The sequence below is a fragment of the Oryctolagus cuniculus genome, chromosome 16 (assembly GCF_051225735.1).
Source record: "Oryctolagus cuniculus isolate XC-2025 breed Fujian yellow rabbit chromosome 16, ASM5122573v1, whole genome shotgun sequence".
In the NCBI taxonomy this organism is placed as follows: domain Eukaryota; kingdom Metazoa; phylum Chordata; class Mammalia; order Lagomorpha; family Leporidae; genus Oryctolagus; species Oryctolagus cuniculus.
The window spans coordinates 37,825,643-37,843,255 of record NC_142882.1 but is presented as its reverse complement, the minus strand read 5'-3'; positions in this window follow the sequence as shown (position 1 = coordinate 37,843,255).

Below are 17,613 nucleotides of genomic sequence, written 5' to 3'. Positions count from 1 at the left end.
TTGGGTCTGGTTTGCTGTAGGTTTTCTAGATCCTTGAGGTGAATTGAAAGCTCATCTATTTGGTGCCTTTCCAATTTCTTGATGTAGGCACCTATTGATATAAACTTTCCTCTTTTGCTGCGTCCCATAAGTTTTGGTATGTTGTGCTGTTATCCTCATTTACTTCCAGAAAATTTTTGATTTCTCTTTTAATTTCTTCTATGACCCATTGTTCATTCAGGAGCATGTTGTTCAATCTCCATGTGTTTGCGTATGCTCTAGGGATTCCTGAGTTGCTAATTTCCAACTTCATTCCTTTATGGTCTGAGAAGCTGCATGGTATGATTCTAATTCTTTTGAATTTGCTGAGACTTGCTTTATGGCCTAGTATGTGGTCAATCCTAGAGAAGGTTCCATGTACTGCTGAGAAGAATGTAAAATCTTTAGCTGTAGTATTGAAAGTTCTGTAGATATCTGTTAGATCCATTTGGGCTATAGTGTCGTTTAAATCTACTGTATCCTTGTTGATCTTCTGTCCTATTGATCTGTCTATTTCTGAGAGTGGAGTATTGAAGTCCCCCAGTACTATTGTATTGGGGTCTAAGTCTCCCTTTAAGTCCGTTAACAAATCTTTTAGATAAACTGGTGCCCTGTAGTTAGGTGCATATACATTGATAATTGTTATATCTTCCTGTTGAATTGATCCCTTAATCATTATGTAGTGTCCCTCTTTGTCTCTCTTAACGGTTTTTGTGGTAAAGTTTATATTGTCTGAAATTAAGATGGCTACGCCTGCTCTTTTTTCATTTCTGTTGGCATGGTATATCTTTTTCCAGCCTTACACTTTCAGTCTGTATGGATCTTTGTTGGAAAGATGTGTTTCTTGTAAGCAGCAAATAGATGGGTTTTGTTCCTTAACCCAATCAGCCAATCTGTGTCTTTTAACTGGACAGTTCAGGCCATTCACGTTCAATGTGACTAATGATAAGTGGTAACTTTGCCCTGCCATTTGCCAAAGATAAGTTCTAAAATATGCTTTGAATTCCCTGTGATCTTTTGCTGTGAGCTTTCCTTCCTTGGTTTCCTTCCTTTACCTTCTTTCATATTGATGACCGTGTTTCTTTGTTTCTGTGTGTAACACATCTTTAAGCATCTTTTGCAGGGCTGGACGAGTGGCAACAAATTCTTTCAATTTCTGTTTGCTATGAAAAGTCTTTATTTCACCTTCATTCACAAATGATAGCTTTGCAGGAAATTGCTTTTTAAGTTGATTCTTTTACAGGTATGGCCTATTCAGCAATTGTGATCGGAACTCCATTCTTATTGCCTCTTAGCATGTATTTTGCAAAATTAATAAATTTTATTTGAAAACTATTAAAGAAAAAGATGTTTTAGTATAATACTGTTTGACTTCCTTGAGACTGAATAAGACATGGCCACTTAAAAGATCTCTGAGTGGGGCTGGGGCTGTGGTGTTGTGGGCTAATCTTCCACCTCAGGCACCTGTATCCCATATGGGCTTGGGTTCTAGTCCAGGCTGCCCATCTTCTGATCCAGCTCTTTATGCTATGGCCTGAGAAGGCAGTAAAGATGTGCCAAGTGCTTGGGCTCCTGCACCCACATGGGAGACCTGGAAGAAGCCCCTGGTTCCTGACTTAAGACTGGCCCAGCTATGGCCGTTGTGGCCATTTGAGGAGTGAATCAGCAGATGGAAGACCTTTCTCTTTGTCTCCCTTTCCCCTTCTTTACCACTACAGATGGTCTGGGTAGAGGCTTATTTGAATGGCAGAGGTACTGAAGGGGGGGGCGGGGCGTGGAGAGAGAAAGAATCTTCCATCCATGGTTCACTCCCCAATTGGCCACAATGACCAGAACTGGTGGAGTTCAGTTGTTTGCAGTTGATAGTTACCTACTTTGTCATGAGCTGGGAAAGAGGTCTGCCTTTCTGTTATTTCCTTTCAGTAGGCTCCTGAAACTCCCATGCAAACATCATTATTTGTAGGTGATTCAAAACACCAGCAGCCAGCTAGTGTCAGCCAAAATATGAAAAGGGAATGGAAGATGCCTTCACTAAGGTTAAAATTATGTTCTATGTATTAAGTACAATGAATCAGCCTTTTGAGTTTTCTTTGATAGGATGTGTTATTCAAAATTATAGCTTTGAGGGGCTAGCGCTGTGCCATAGTGGGTAAAGTCACTGCCTGCAGTGCCATTATCCAATATGGGCATTGGTTTGAGTTCCAGCTGCTCCACTTCTGATCTAGCTCTTTGTTATGGCCTGAGAAAGCAATAGAGATGGCCCAAGTGCTTGGGCTCCTGCACCCAAGTGGAAGACACAGAAGCTGCTCCTGGCTCCTGGCATTGTATTGGCTTGGTTCCAGCATTTGTGACCATCTCGGGGGGTGAACCAGTGAATGTAAGACCTCTGTATCTCTTTCCCTCTGCCTCTCTATAACTCTGCCTTTCAAATAAGAAATGAATCTTAAAAAAAAAAAAAGATATGGCTGCTGAACACCCCAAAACTGATTGGAGGAGTTGCTACACCAACTCCAAATGGGTTCATTTGCCTGACACATAGCAAGTCAATCATTAACTCTGGGGTAATGAAAAAAAAAATTATAGGTTTAATTATGTAGTATCTCAGTTTCTTAAGACATCTAGGTATTGTTAAGTATAAATTGGGTAAAGCAAGTGAGATAAATATTTCTAAATATAAACTTAAGTACTGTTAAAATCTTAAATTCTATAAAAAAAGAATATTTGGGTGCATTAATTTTTTTTTGTTTTCACAAATGTCCCTATTTGACAATTCAAGATGGTTTGAAAGTAAGTATGGAATTTTATATCTTGTTTTACTTTTAAAATACTGTTAATTTAGAAATTTTTAAAGAATTATTTTGGGGCCAAAATCATGGCATAGCAGGTAAGCTGCCTCCTGTAATTCCTTCATCCCATATGGACACCAATTCAAGTCCCAGCTCTCCACTTCTAATCCAGCTCCCTGCTAGTGGCCCGGGAAAAGCAACAGGTGGTCCAAGTGCTTGGGTCCCTGCAGCAATTGGAAGACCCAGATGAAGCACCCTGACCCAGTGCTGGCTGTTGTGGCCATATCAAGAGTAATTCAGCAGATGCAAACTCTCTCTCTCTCTCTCTCTCTCTCTGACTTTCAAATAAATAAATAAATCTTTAAAAAAGAATTATTTCAAAATGTAAATTAATTAAATGAGTAGATGGGAGAAATAAATAAAAAGGAACTTGGAAGCCTCACAGTATGTTTTTGGTTAGGAATATTAAGGAGGACAGAGAATTTTTTGGCTAAAGAAAATACACTGTTTAAAATTTTTATCATAAGGTAGAATAGCTGTATTACTCTAGAATGGAAGGAAAAAATAGGGCAAAACTGAAGGCTTAAGTAAGTTGCAGAAGGCATGAGCACATAACATAAGGCTTGAAAAGGATAAATCTTGTAAGAAAAATTGTGTATGTGATGAAATTGATTGGGCCAGGTGAAATCCAGGAACCTGGAGCTTCATCCAGGTCTCCCAAATGGGTGCAGGGGCCTAGCACATGGGCCATTCCCCACTGCTTTTCCAGATGCATTAACAGTGAGCTTTATCAGAAGTGGAGTGAGGTTTAGCATTGTGGCACAGTGCTGAGAAAGTGGCATCCATTTGAGCAGCAGTTCATGTGCCAGCTATTCCATTTCCAATCCAGCTCCCTAATGCACCTGGAAAAGTAACAAGAGATGATCCAAGTGCTTGAGTCCCTGCAAGCACATTAGGAGACCTGGAAGAAGCTTCTGGCTTCAGCCTGGCCAAGCCCCAGATTCTGTGGCCATTTTGGAAGTGAACTACTAGATGAAAAATAGGTCTGTCTTTCTGTATCTCTCTCTCTATAACTCTGCCCTTCAAATAAATAAATAAAATTTTTTTTAAGAAATGTGGATCAGCCAGTACTCAAACCAGTGCTCATGGGATGAGGCATCACAGGCAGTGGCCTAACCTGCTATGCCACAATGCCAGCCTTAACTATAAATTTTAAAATTTACACTGTTTTCTAAAATTTCAGCATTAATATCAAAGGTACACTGAAACAAATTAGAATTTGATGCTCTTTTAAAGTAACAAGGTGTTTAAAATATGTCTATATTGATATATTAGTAAATACTGGAAATAGCCTTGATCTTTAACTTTAGAATTTGTTTTTAAAATTTATTTATTTGAAAGGCAGAGTTGCAGAGAGGCAGATGCAGAGAGAGAGAGAGGTCTTCCATCTACTGGTTCACTGCCCAGATATCTGAAATAGTTGGAGCTGAGCCGATCTGAAGCCAGAGCCTGGAGCTAGGAGCTTCCTCTAGGTCTCCCACACGAGTACAGGGGCCCAAGGACTTAGGCCATATTTTACTGCTTTCCCAGGCCATAGCAGAGAGCTGGATCAGAAGTGGAGCAGCTGGGACTTGAATTAGTGCCCATATGGTATGCCAGCATTGCAGGCAGCAACTTTACCCTCTATGCCATAGTGCTAGCCCCAGAATCTGTTTAAAAAAAAAAAAACAAAACAAAACTGTAACATCTCCTTTCATAATTTTAACCATGGTCTCCCATGGGGTGCAGGGCCCAAGCACTTGGGCCATCCTCCACTGCACTCCCGGGCCACAGCAGAGAGCTGGCCTGGAAGAGGGGCAACCGGGACAGAATCTGATCTGGTGGAGGATTAGCCTAGTGAGCTGCGGTGCCAGCCAAAAACCACATTTTTAAAAAATTCAGCCACCTTTCCCACAGGCTCCTCTGGGGACCATATATGAGAATGATTATTGAACAAATGTGTCCTATCAGGCTTGATCTAATGTCCCTTTAGCGAGTGTCAGAGAGAGAGAGAGAGAGAGAGAGAGAGAGAGAGAGAGAGAGATCTTCCATCTGATGATCCACTCCCCAAATAGCCAAAAAGCTGGGCAAGTCTGAAGCCAGGAACCAGGATCTTCTTCAGGGTCTCCCATGTGTGTGGTAGGGCCCAAGCACTTGGGCCATCCTCTGTTGTTTTTCCAGGTGCATTAACAGGGAGCAGGATTGAAAGTAGAACAGCCAGGATTTGAAACATCTCCTATATAGGATACCAGTGCTGCAGATGGTGGCATACCCACTACCCCACTACACCAGCCACAATTATATGAATTTTAGCACCTCTGCTTTTGAAGATATTTAGAACTACTTTGAAATTGTAAAGAAGTGATTGATTTGGACTAGTGCTGTGGCCCAGAGTCAAAGCCCCGGCCTGCAGCATCTGCATCCAAAATGGGCACCAGTTCAGGTACTGGTTGCTCCATTTTTGATCCAGCTCCCTATTAATGCACTTTGGAAAGCAGCGGAGGGTGGCTCAAGTCCTTGGTTCCCTGCACTGATGTGGGAGACCTGGAAGAAGCACCTGGCTTCGGATTAGCTCAACTCTGGCCATTGAGGTCATTTGGAGAGTGATCCAGTGGATGGAAGACCTATCTATCTATCTATCCCTGTAACTCTTTCAAATAAATAAAATAAATCTTAAAAAAATACAATATGGCTTCAGGGGGCACTACTCAATACTGCATTCCCAGATTTTTTTTTTTAAGTGAGTAACAGAGAATTAATTAAGGCATTAGTATGGGAGGTCACATGTTTTCCTCTCACCTCAGGCTCAACCAGCAGTTGAGTGGTCCTCAAGTCTATACTGCAAAATTCTGATAAATTTGTTATCACACTTTTGTTGTTTTTGAATCTGTGTTGGGATTTCTTCCCCTAAACACTCCCGGATATATAAAAACAACACAGCTTGATGTAGCTCCATCCCATTAAAACACTCAAAGATGGATACGTGACTTTTCCTTAAACTTTATATGAAAAAATAAATAAGTCACCTGGGAACATTTCAGAAAATGAGAGCTTCTCTGTTGCTAGTTAAGAGAAACATTCAGGGAATAAGCACTTTGCATGGTAGTTAAAAGACCCACATTCCATACAGTAGTGCCTGGGTTCATGGCCCAGCATTCTTCTTTTACTTCAAGATTGATTTGACTGCGATGCTTTACAGTTCTATAGATTGGAGATTTTTTTTTTAATACTTTGTTAAAGAGGGGCTGGCTGTTGTGTAGTGGGTAAAGCCATCACCTGCAATATCAGCATCCCATATGGCACCAGTTAAAGTACCGGCTGCTCCACTTCTGATCCAGCTCTCTGCTATGGCCTGGGAAAGCAGTGGAAGATGGTCCAAGTCCTTGGAGACCTGGAAGAAATCCTATTTCCTGGCTTCAGATCAGCCCACCTCTAGCCTTTTGGCCATTTGGGTGTGAACCAGTGGATGGAACACTTTCTCTCTCTCTCTCTCTGTTTCTGACTCTGTGACTCTGCCTTTCAAATAAATAAATCTTAAAAAATTTTTTGTTAAAGAATAACTTTGAAACTTTGATTGCAATTGCATTGAGTCTGTACATTGCTTTGGATAGTAAAAACATCTTAATACTACTCCAATTTATGAACCTGAGTAATGTTTCAATTATTTCTGTTGTGTTCAATTTCTTTAATCAATGTTTTATAATTTTCAGGATTCAGGTAATTATCTTCCTAGATTAAATTTACTCCTATGCATTTACTTTTTTCTGCTAGAACATGTTTCTAACTTGATTTATTTTCGGAAAATTGGTTGATAGGTTATTGTAAATTCTCTTAATTTTGTATTCTGTAACTTTCATGAGTTCTAACATTTTTAGTGGACTCATTGCAGTTTTTTAATATTTGAAATTCAAAAAGAGAGAGGAGGTAATGGATGGACAGAGAGTGCCCATGTGTTGGTTCATGCACTAAATGATCAAGGTGGCTGGGGATGAGTTAACCAAAGCTAGAATCTGAGAGTTCAATCTAAATCTGTCATGTGAGTTACAGGGACCCACCTGAAGCATCAATCTCCTGCTGTCTCTGAGTGTGCACAGTAGGAGGAAGCTAGAATTCAGAACCAAGCTGGGATTCAAACCAAGACACTCTGATATGGAATGTGGATGTTCCTATTGATGGGAACTGAAAGGCCGAATTCATGCCCCCATCTGGATATGTTATTGATATACATGCGATGTGAACAGCAAACTAATTTCACTACTTTCTTGCTTTTATCCTCTTTGTTCCTTTTCTTGCCTAATAGCTCTAGCTTAAAATTTCACTGCAACATGCAAAAGAAATGATGAAGGTAGGGATCCTTATCTCCTTGATATTAGAGGGGACTCTAAACCTTTCACTACTGAATACAGTGAGCAGTGAGCTAGTTATGGCATTTATTGTCCTAATGTATATTTCTTCTATACCTAATATGTTTGCTATTCCATATCTGTTTGTGTGATGCAAAGCAATGTCTCTTGTGCTAATTTGGACTTGAACTTTTTGTAACTGGAAAGATTCTTGCCTTAAGAGACTTCTTTGTAACTTGACAAGCTTGGGGTGTATAAACAAAGAAGTATTCTGTCTCATCTCAATTACCCCTTGTGGGTTCTGTATTAGCCCTATATAGGTATTGAATAGTTGATCTTTGAGGCTTTGGTGAGGGGAACTTTCCCAAGCTGGAGGAAGATTGAGTAAATTGCAGTGGTCCCTTCAGCTCTGAGCTGACCCTCAGGAGGGCAGTGTCATCTCAGAGGCACTACAAAGACCTCCACCCAGGATGGCTCGCCCTCCCCAGACCTCTCCCCTCTTGCCTGTGAGTTCTCTCATCTCATAGACCTCTGGATTCTGATATTGTGGGGTGAGGTGAGAGCAGGCCCAGGGAGGGAGATTACCACTGAGGAGCTACAGCCACTATCAACATGATAGAAGTACTGACAACAACTGAAGCTCAGAAACTGCTACGCCAGCTGAACACTTCATTGGAACAGGAGTCTAGATGTCAGTCAAAGGTCTGCAACTTGAGACTGATTGAGTCTGCACGTGATAATGGCCTCAGAATGACTGCATGACTGAGGGACTTTGAAGTAAAAGATCTTCTTAGTCTAACTCAGTTCTTTGACTTTGACATGGAGGCATTTTCTCTAGCTGTGAATTTACTGGACAGATTTCTGTCTAAAATGAAGGTACAGCCCAAGCACCTTGGATGTGTCAGACTGAGCTGTTTTTATTTGGCTATAATATCAATAGAAGAGGAAAGAAATGTCCCACTGGCAACTGACTTGATCCAGATAAGTCAGTATAGGTTCATGGTTTCAGACTTGATGAGAATGGAAAAGATTGTATTGGAGAAAGTGTGTTGGAAAGTCAAAGCTACTAATGCCCTTACTGCATCTTAAGAAAAGCTAGGGCCGATGCTGTGGCATAGCAGGTAAAGCCACCACCTGCAGTGCCGGCATCCCATATGGGCACCGCTTTGAGACCCAGCTGCTCCACTTCCGATCCAGCTCTCTGCTATGTCCTAGGAAAGCAGTAGAAGATGGCTCAAGTCTTTGGACCCCTGCACCCACATGGGAGACCTGGAAGAAAGCTCCTGGCTCCTGGCTTCAGATAAGTATAGTACCAGCCATTGCGGCTAACTGAGGGGTGAACCAGTGGATAAAAGACCTCTCTCTCTCTGCCTCTCCTTCTCTTTCTGTGTAACTCTGACTTTCAAATAGTAGTCTGTGTAAACTCTGAATTTCAAGTAAATGAATAAATCTTTAAAAAAAAGTCAGTAGACACCTTCATAAATAGATCACTGAGGCAGTGTTCAAGAAACATTCTTCAGTCAGTGAATGTAAGGAAGTCTACAGTGTTACAGTGCCATGGATGATTAAAAGAGCAGTGCATAGTCTGAGTTCAGAGTGGCTCTAATAAATTTTGACATGATGTCTGTGGATAAATATGCAATAAAAAACTAATATTACCCTTAAATTTTATACTCTGTTTTATGGGTAACTTAAGTTTTCCCAAAAGCCTAGTAATATTTCAGTTATTTTGATACATCAATGATAACCTTGAGTTGACAGAGGTAACCTAATACCATTGTCTTTGGTACTAAGTGATATACCTTTCAATAAAGTTATTGAAATGCAAAAAAAAAAAACACACCAAATTGCAGTGGTGCTTCTAATTGACACCTGCAGAAAGCTGGGGTTGATCTTAAATGTACTCTGGTATTTGTTATTTGTTGAAAGTCTCTTATAATTTGTGTTCTCCACACTGTAATCATATTTTTGTGCAATGAGAACTGTTAGGTGTTATGCATTTGCACATGTTATTCATCGTGTATATAAGGTTTCCTAAGAAATTATATTTTTAATGGTAAATGAGCACTCACATAAATTAATCTTAATTAACCCAAATGCTGGGGCCAGTATTGTGATATAGTAAAGACACTACTTGTGATCCAAGCATCCCATATGGTTCAGGTCCTGACTGCTCCACTTCTAATCCAGCTCTCTGCAACTGTTCCTGAGAAAGCAGTGGAATATGGCCCAAGTTCTTGGATCCCTGCCACCCATGTAAGAGACCTGGAAGGAGTCCCAACCTCCTGGCTTTGGCCAAGCACAGCACAGCTGTTTCAGACATTTAGGGAGTGAAGCCTAACCCTATTTGTCCTAAAGTAAAATGGTGTTACATAAGGATAAAAGTAAATGTATGGAACAAGTAACTGAAGAAACCAAGAACTCTATCTGCTTCTCCTACATGGGAAAAAGGGATCAAGTACTTTGGTCAACTTCCATGGCCTTCCCAGGTGCAATAGTAGAGAGCTGGATCTGAAGCAGCTTATCTGGAATGCTGGTATTGAATGCTATCTTTTCTTTTTACTGAATTTCTCCAAAATTAAAAATTTAGGTGAGTTGTTTTGTTTTAATAGCATTGTTTATTTATATAAATTCATTAAGCAACTGTTCTCATAAGTTCTTGGAAGCATTGGCATACCTAAAATATACACAGAATGCCTGAAATCAGGAGTTTTCAACCTTGCAGTGAGTAATTTAACATTGCCACTGCTTAGTAGACAATGAAAACTTCAAGGATTTGGGTACTACATGTAATAATACTTTCTAAGCCTGCCTTAGTTAAGCTTCCTAACTTTGAGACTTTTCCATCTCTGAGATAGAATCTCAGCAAATCTACTTTTATTGCTGTGCTTATAAAATTAATTATATATACCTGCTGTAGATTGAAGATTAATTTTATTTACTTGAAATGCAAAGTTACAGTTAGAGAAGGAAATAGAGAGAGAGAGAGAGATCTTCCATCTACTGGTTCATTCCTCAAATGTCCCCAAAAGTTGGGGCTGGACAGATCAAAGGCAGGAGTTACATCCAGTTCTCCCGCATGTGTACAGGGGCCCAAGGACTTGGGAGATTATGTGAAGCTTTCTCAGGTGCCTTGGAGCTTGGAGCTGGATAAGAAGCAGAGCAGCACTGGAGGCAGTGGCTTAAACTGTTTTGCAAAAATGCCAGCCTAATACTTTCTGCAGCTAAAGGTTTAGACAAGATAAAAATCTCTTTGGTAGTATCATTGTGTAGAGCAGCCCTCTTTCTAATACTGATAATTATATACAGTTGATTTATAGATGTAAATTTCTGTTACAAAAGCATAGATCTTCATAAAATTCTTTATGTGTTTAATCAACAGAAAAGTATACTTTGGAGTGGCATACTCAGGACTCCGACAATCACACGTTTGTGGTGCTGTGTCTTGAGCAATAGCAATGGTGTTATTTCTACTGATCCTGAAAAATAAAAAATATCAGAAAGACAAGGTAACAGAAGAAATTCTGGGTCATCTGAAAAAGAGATATATAATAGCAGTTCCAATTGCATACTAGCAGGAGAAACCATCATGGAAGACATCAAATAACTTTTTATATTGCTATTGTCAGTGATTTTACTTGGCATTTGAAGATTTCCATTGCTGTATGCAGCATATACCATATGATCAACCATTGGCCTCAAGGAAGTCAGATTCTGAAAAGAAAGTGTATTCTCACCAAAATGATTATCATATGCCTACAGTGTGGACATTCTGACAGTGTACACTCCTAAGATTGTGTTGTAGACAAAGCAACATCAGCTCAATACTTACCTTGTATATTCCAATGGAAGCTTGTTTAGGATTTAGGGAGAGATTAAGGAGGATTAGACAAGCATGGGGAAGACACGGCAACATTATGCCCAACATAAGGTCAAATGGGAAAATATGCCAAGTGACTTTTCCATTATGCCTATAATTTTGAGCACAGTTGCAACAAATATTGTGATACATGAGCTCATAATCTTGCCAATAAACTCATTTCCTTTTAAAAAATGAAAACAAAAATTGCATGGTCTAATGGACATGATTCTAGTTTGTGTATGTGTAACAGATAATTTTTGTGTATATGCAGGCACCCAGGTTAGACAAAGATAATATTAAAATAATAACAAAAGGAACCCTAAGACTCACTTCACATAGTAAGTAATACTTAGAGTTGGCTGTCCATGAGGCAGATACCTGGGTGCTTTACACCGTGATGCACTGAATTGTGTCTCCCCAAGGTTACTATCTTGAATCTATAACATGCAATGTAACTGTATCTGGAGAAAGTGCCTTTAATGACACAATTAAAGGAAAAAACTCAAATGTGTGAGACCCTAACCCAGACTGGTGACCTCACAAAAAGATAAATAAGAGATGGACATGAACAAAGGAAATATAAAATGACATAGCAAGATGATGTCTGATTGGAAGCCAGAGAGAGTTGTCAGAAGAAAGCAAATTTACTGACATTTTGATCTTAGACTTCCAAGTTCCAGAACTATGAGAAAATAAATATCTGTGTTTAAACAATCCAATCTGTGTTAATTTGTTACAATGATCCTGACAAACTAAAGACTTTCCACCTCCGCCTGCATTATCTGCTGCCACCTACATGATCCACAATAAACTATCAGATAAATACACAAATTACAAATCAAAGGGACTAGCATTGTGGTGCAAAAGGTTAAGCCACCACCTGTGGCATAACAAATGGGTACCAGTTCAAGTCCTGCCTGCTCTTTTGCTGCTCTAGCTCCCTGCTGGTGCACCTGGGGAAGCAGTAGTGGAGTGTGGCCCAAGTACTTGAGGCTCTGCATCTTTGAGGGAGATTCAGATGAAGCCCCTAATTTTTGCTTTCACATTGGCCCAGCTCTGGCATTTGTAGCCATCTGGGAACTGAATCAGAAGATAGAAAACATTTCTATCTCTCTGTGCACCCCCCTCTATCTCTGTAACTCTGCCTTTCAAATAAAATACATCTTTAAGAAAAAGTAAACTACAGTTTAGTAACTGAAGACCTAAATCAAAGAAAGGAAAAAAAAATGCAAAAGATTAGAAAAAAGCAAAGATATTACAAAAATCTAGATGAGGCTGGCACTGCAGAACAGTATGTTAAGCTGATGCTTGCAATGGTGACATCTCATATCTGTACCAGTTTGTGTCCCAATCGCTCCACCTCTGATCCAGCTCCCTGCTATTGAACCTGGGGAAGCAACAAAAGATGGCCCAAGTGTGTGGGCCTCTGCCATCCATATAGGAGACCCAGATAAACCTCCTGGCTTCAGTCTGGCCTACCCCTAGCCATAGCAATCATTTTGGAGAGTGAACCAATGGATGGAAGATCTCTGTATAACGATGCCTTTCAAATAAATAATAAAATTTTTTAAAGATTTGTTTACTTATTTGAATGGCAAAGTTACAGAAAGAGAGAGATCATCCATCCACTGATTCACTCCCTAAATGTCAGCAACAGCAGAGCGTGGCTATTCTGAAGCTAGGATCCAAGAGTTTCTTCTGGGTCTCCCACATGGATGCAGGAGCCTAAAGACCTGGGCCATCTTCCACTGCTTCCCAAGACACATTAGCATGGAACTAGGTTGGAAGTGGAGCAGCTGGAACATGAACCAGCAGTCACATAAGATGTTGGCACTGCAGGAGGAGGCTTTACTTGCTACAGCTAAGCATCTGCCCCAATTAATATTTTAAAAATATAAAAAAGGAAAATATAAAATGTATAAATTATAGTTGTATATATGTATACATTTCTGAAAAGCATATAATTTGATCCAATTGAAAATGTAAATTTTAAGTGATATAATTAATAAAGATTTAAAAATATGTTGATTCTACAGCATAAGATATAATATACATCAACTTTCCAAGGTCCTATATGCACTTATTCACACAGTTTCATATGGGTAATCAGTAGTGTAGCTCAAATAACAGTCTTATCCAGGGATCTCACTAAATTTATGCAGGGTGCTCAATAGACATCTTAGAAAAGTTCCAAAATATGTATCAGAAGAGAAATAAATAATTTACTTGGTACATCTCATGTTAACGATTAAAGTATTGCATAAATTTCCAATAGTCAGATGTATGCAAAAAATTCCACAGGTGGCAGAGATGATCTGACATAGACAGCCAACTCTTAAGTAGTACTTACTGTGTTAAGTGAGTCTTAGGGCTCCTTTTGTTATTATTTTAATACTATCTCTTTCTAACCTGGGTGCCTGCATGTACAAAAAAATTATCTGTTACACATACACAAACTAGAATATAGATAACTCATAAGAGTGTACATATAAAATCAGTATAGCAGTCCATAAGATGAAATATTTGAAACACTTAAACTGATGAAAAGTAGAAAAATGATAACAAAATCTGAGTTCCATTACAGTATATATGATATACAGTAAATATGATATACTTTAAAATAAAGGGTTTTTTAAATATTTATTTTATTCACTTGAAAGAGTTACAAAGAGAGGTAGAGATAGAGAGAGATCTTCCATCTGCTGGTTTACTCCTCAGATGGCCACAATGGCCAGAGCTGCACCAATCCAAAACCAGGAGCCAGGAGCTTCTTTCAGGTCTCCCATATGTGTGCAGGGGCCCAAGGAGTTGGGCCATCTTCTACTGCTTTCCCAGGCCATAGCAGACAACTGGATCAGAAGAGGAGCAGATAGGACTAGAACTAGCGCCCATATGGGATGCCAGCACTTCAGTCCAGGGCTTTTACCTGCTGCGCCACAGTGCTGGCCCCCTAAAATAAAGTTTTTAAGTTACAACTTAGCTAGAGAAAATAAGAATTCACAGATCTAAACTAAAATAATTAAGATGGCCCAACAAAAGGAAACTCAATGTCTTCATGTATCAAAATTCATTACATTAGGCTTAATTAATAAAAAGCTGGTTATTCCAACTATTCCCATTTGGCAGCCCAATTTTATCATTAAATTTAGAAAAAATAAATAACACCTCATGATAGATTACTAAAATCCTAATGCTCTATGCCATCCATTATATTCACCACACTTAATACCTAATATTAACATATCTGATGCCTCTCAATAGATAAGTGACATATTTTAACTATTACAAGTGGGGCAAATGTTTTTGTTCAAAGCTTTTCCAATAGCCCCTCAGTCTCAGTTTGCCTTCACCTTGAAAGGACACTTCTTCTAAAGTATATGTGTATACTTCATTGACTTTGCCATCAAATACAATTTTTTTAAACTTTTATTTAGTAAATATAAATTTTATTTAGTAAATATAAATTTCCAAAGTACAGCTTATGAATTACAATGGCTTTTACCCCCCCTAACTTCCCTCCCACCTGCAACCCTCCCATCTCCCGCTCCCTATCCCATTCCATTCACATCAAGATTCATTTTCAATTATCTTTATATACAGAAGATCAGTTTAGTATATATTAAGTAAGGATTTCAACAGTTTGTATCCACACAGAAACACAAAGTGAAAAATACTGTTTGAGTACTAGTTATAGCATTAATTCACATTGAACAACACCTTAAGGACAGAGATCCTACATGAGGAGTAAGTGTACAGTGACTCCTGTTGTTGACTTAGCAAATTGACACTCTCGTTTATGGCGTCAATAATCTCCCTAGGCTCTTGTCATGAGTTGCCACGGCTATGGAAGCCTTTTGAGTTCACAGACTTCGATCTTATTTAGACAACGTCATAATCAAAGTGGAAGTTCTCTCTTCTCTTCAGAGAAAGGTACCTCCTCCTTTGATGGCCCGTTCTTTCTACTGGGATCTCACTTGCAGAGATCTTTCTTTTTTATTTTTTATTTTTTGCCAGAGTGTCTTGGCTTTCCATGCCTGAAATACTCTCATGGGCTCTTCAGCCAGATCCTAATGCCTTAAGGGCTGATTCTGAGGCCAGAGTGCTGTTTAGGACATCTGCCATTCTATGAGTCTGCTGTGTATCCCGCTTCCCATGTTGGATCGTTCTCTCCCTTTTTAATTCTATCAGTTAGTATTAGCAAACACTAGTCTTGTTTATGTGATCCCTTTGACTCTTAGACCTATCAGTATGAACAATTGTGAACTGAAATTGATCACTTGGACTAGTGAGATGGCATTGGAGTTAGAAATGTGCAAGGGGATTCCAATTCAAACACAATTTTTGCAAAGAATTTAACTGCACCCACCTTTTATCAGGAGCACAAGCATACATCACATTGATGGCATCCTCCCTGAATGAGACTATTTGATACACTTGTGAAGAACATACAAGTTTAATACCTTATCATCCTACTTGGGGTTTTGTGCAATGCATGCCTCATTTAAAAAATTGTCACTGATGCTACAAATCAGTCCAGCATATATGGGCCTCCCTCAAATGAAAATAGCCAAAAGCAGTCAAAATAAGTTATATATACACTATCTTTAGTGTCTCAGTGACTTCTTTACTCTAAGGGCTCACACACCTTCCAAATTATCTGGATTACCTGTGATGTCCATTAGCTCTCAAGAGCTAAGATGCAAAAATTGCCTATCTTGGAACATTGCTATATTACAGTAAAACTAAATTAGATAACTATTACCTGTGCTATACTGGAAATATAGTCTCCTACACAACTTGAGCCTGTGATTCTCCAAACCATATTGTTTACTAAGACTTTGGCCAAGGATATAGGACAGTAAAACCTGAGCATGACTACTAAGGCCTGTTAATATAAGGATGGACCCAAACTTGGCATATTTCATTTGGTTGAGGGGATTTCCTCCAAAGGCTACTGTCTATGTGCAGATTCAGGGAGCATGTCACCCCTCTAACAAACAGAAAAGCCATTTAAGTTCAGCTGGACATCATTCAGCTGACTGTTGCTCTCACTACTGCTGGTCTGGATGCTTTCATTGGTTCCAATCCAGAGACCCAAAATTGCCATAGACATTATCATTGGCAAACATGAAACTCTGCTAACAAAAGCTTAAACCAAGAGTTATGGCTTAATATCTATTTTAGCACAATTTCTCAGAGCCCATCTTGGACAGATGGAAGCGTGATACTTGGCCCACCCATAAATGGAACTTTGTGCCAAATGGATCCTATATCCTTGAACTGCAAGGAGATTATCATAGATATTAATGCTCCAAATTGATCTGGTTCCCTGATAAAGTGTCTAGAAAAGCAGAACAAGATGGCCTAAATCTTGGGCCCCTGAACCATGTGAGAAACCTGGAAGAAGCTCCTGGCTCTTGACACTAGTCTGGCCTGGTTATGGTCATTGTAGCCATTTGGGGAATGAAGAAACCAGAAAGATCAATCTCTCCCTCTCTCACTCTATAACACTGCCTTTCGAAATACAAATAAATATTTTAAAAAGTAGATCACTTCAGTAGATTCCCCATTGCCCAGCTTTGATGACTTTTAATACCAGAAGGTCTTTTTAAAAGATTTATTTATTTGAAAGGCAGAGAGAGGGGCTGGCGTTGCAGACAAAGCTGTCATCTATTACCTTGGCATTCTGTATTGGGACTGGTTCAATTCAGCTATACACCTTCTGATCCAGCTCTCTGCCAATGAAGATGGCCCAAGGACTTGGGTTCCTGTCACCCATATAGGAGAGCCAGAAGCTTCTGGCTTCAACCTGACCATAACCTGGCCATTGAAGCCATCTAAAGAGTGAATCAGCTGATGGAAGATTTCTGTTTCTCCCTCTGTCTATAACTCTTTCAAATAAATAAGTAAATATTTTTAAAAATGATTTTTTTTAAAAAGGCAACAAGAGAGACACACAGAAAGAGAGAGATAGAAAGGGGGAGAGTGGGACAGAGAGATCTTCCAACTGCTGATTCACTCCCTAAATATCTGGAAAAGCTGTAACTGGACTAGGCTCTCAAGTCTCCCACTTTGGTGACAGATCTCCCAGTTAAGTGACAGGAACTAAAGAATTTGAGCCATCATCCACTGCCTCCCAGGGACATTAGCTTGAAACTAGTTTGGAAGTGGAGCACCCAAGACTCAGATTAGCACTGCAATATAGAATGTGGGCATCTGATGCAATGACTAAAAAAATGGAAAATCTAGAAGAAATCAACAAATTTCTGGACACATACAATACACCAAAATTCAGTTATGAAGACACATAGAAAACCTAAATCAAGACAACCAAAAATATAGAGATAGAATCAGTAGTAAAGATCCTCCCAACAAAGAAAAGCCCAGGACCAGACAGTTTCACTGCTGAAATCTATCAGACTTTTAAAGAACTAATTCCAACTTTTCTCAAACTATTCAAAACACTTGAAAGGGAGGGAATCTTCCCAAACTCCTATTAGGCCAGTATCACCTTAATTCCTAGACTAGAGAAAGCTACAATGGAGAAAGAGAACAGTAGACCAAT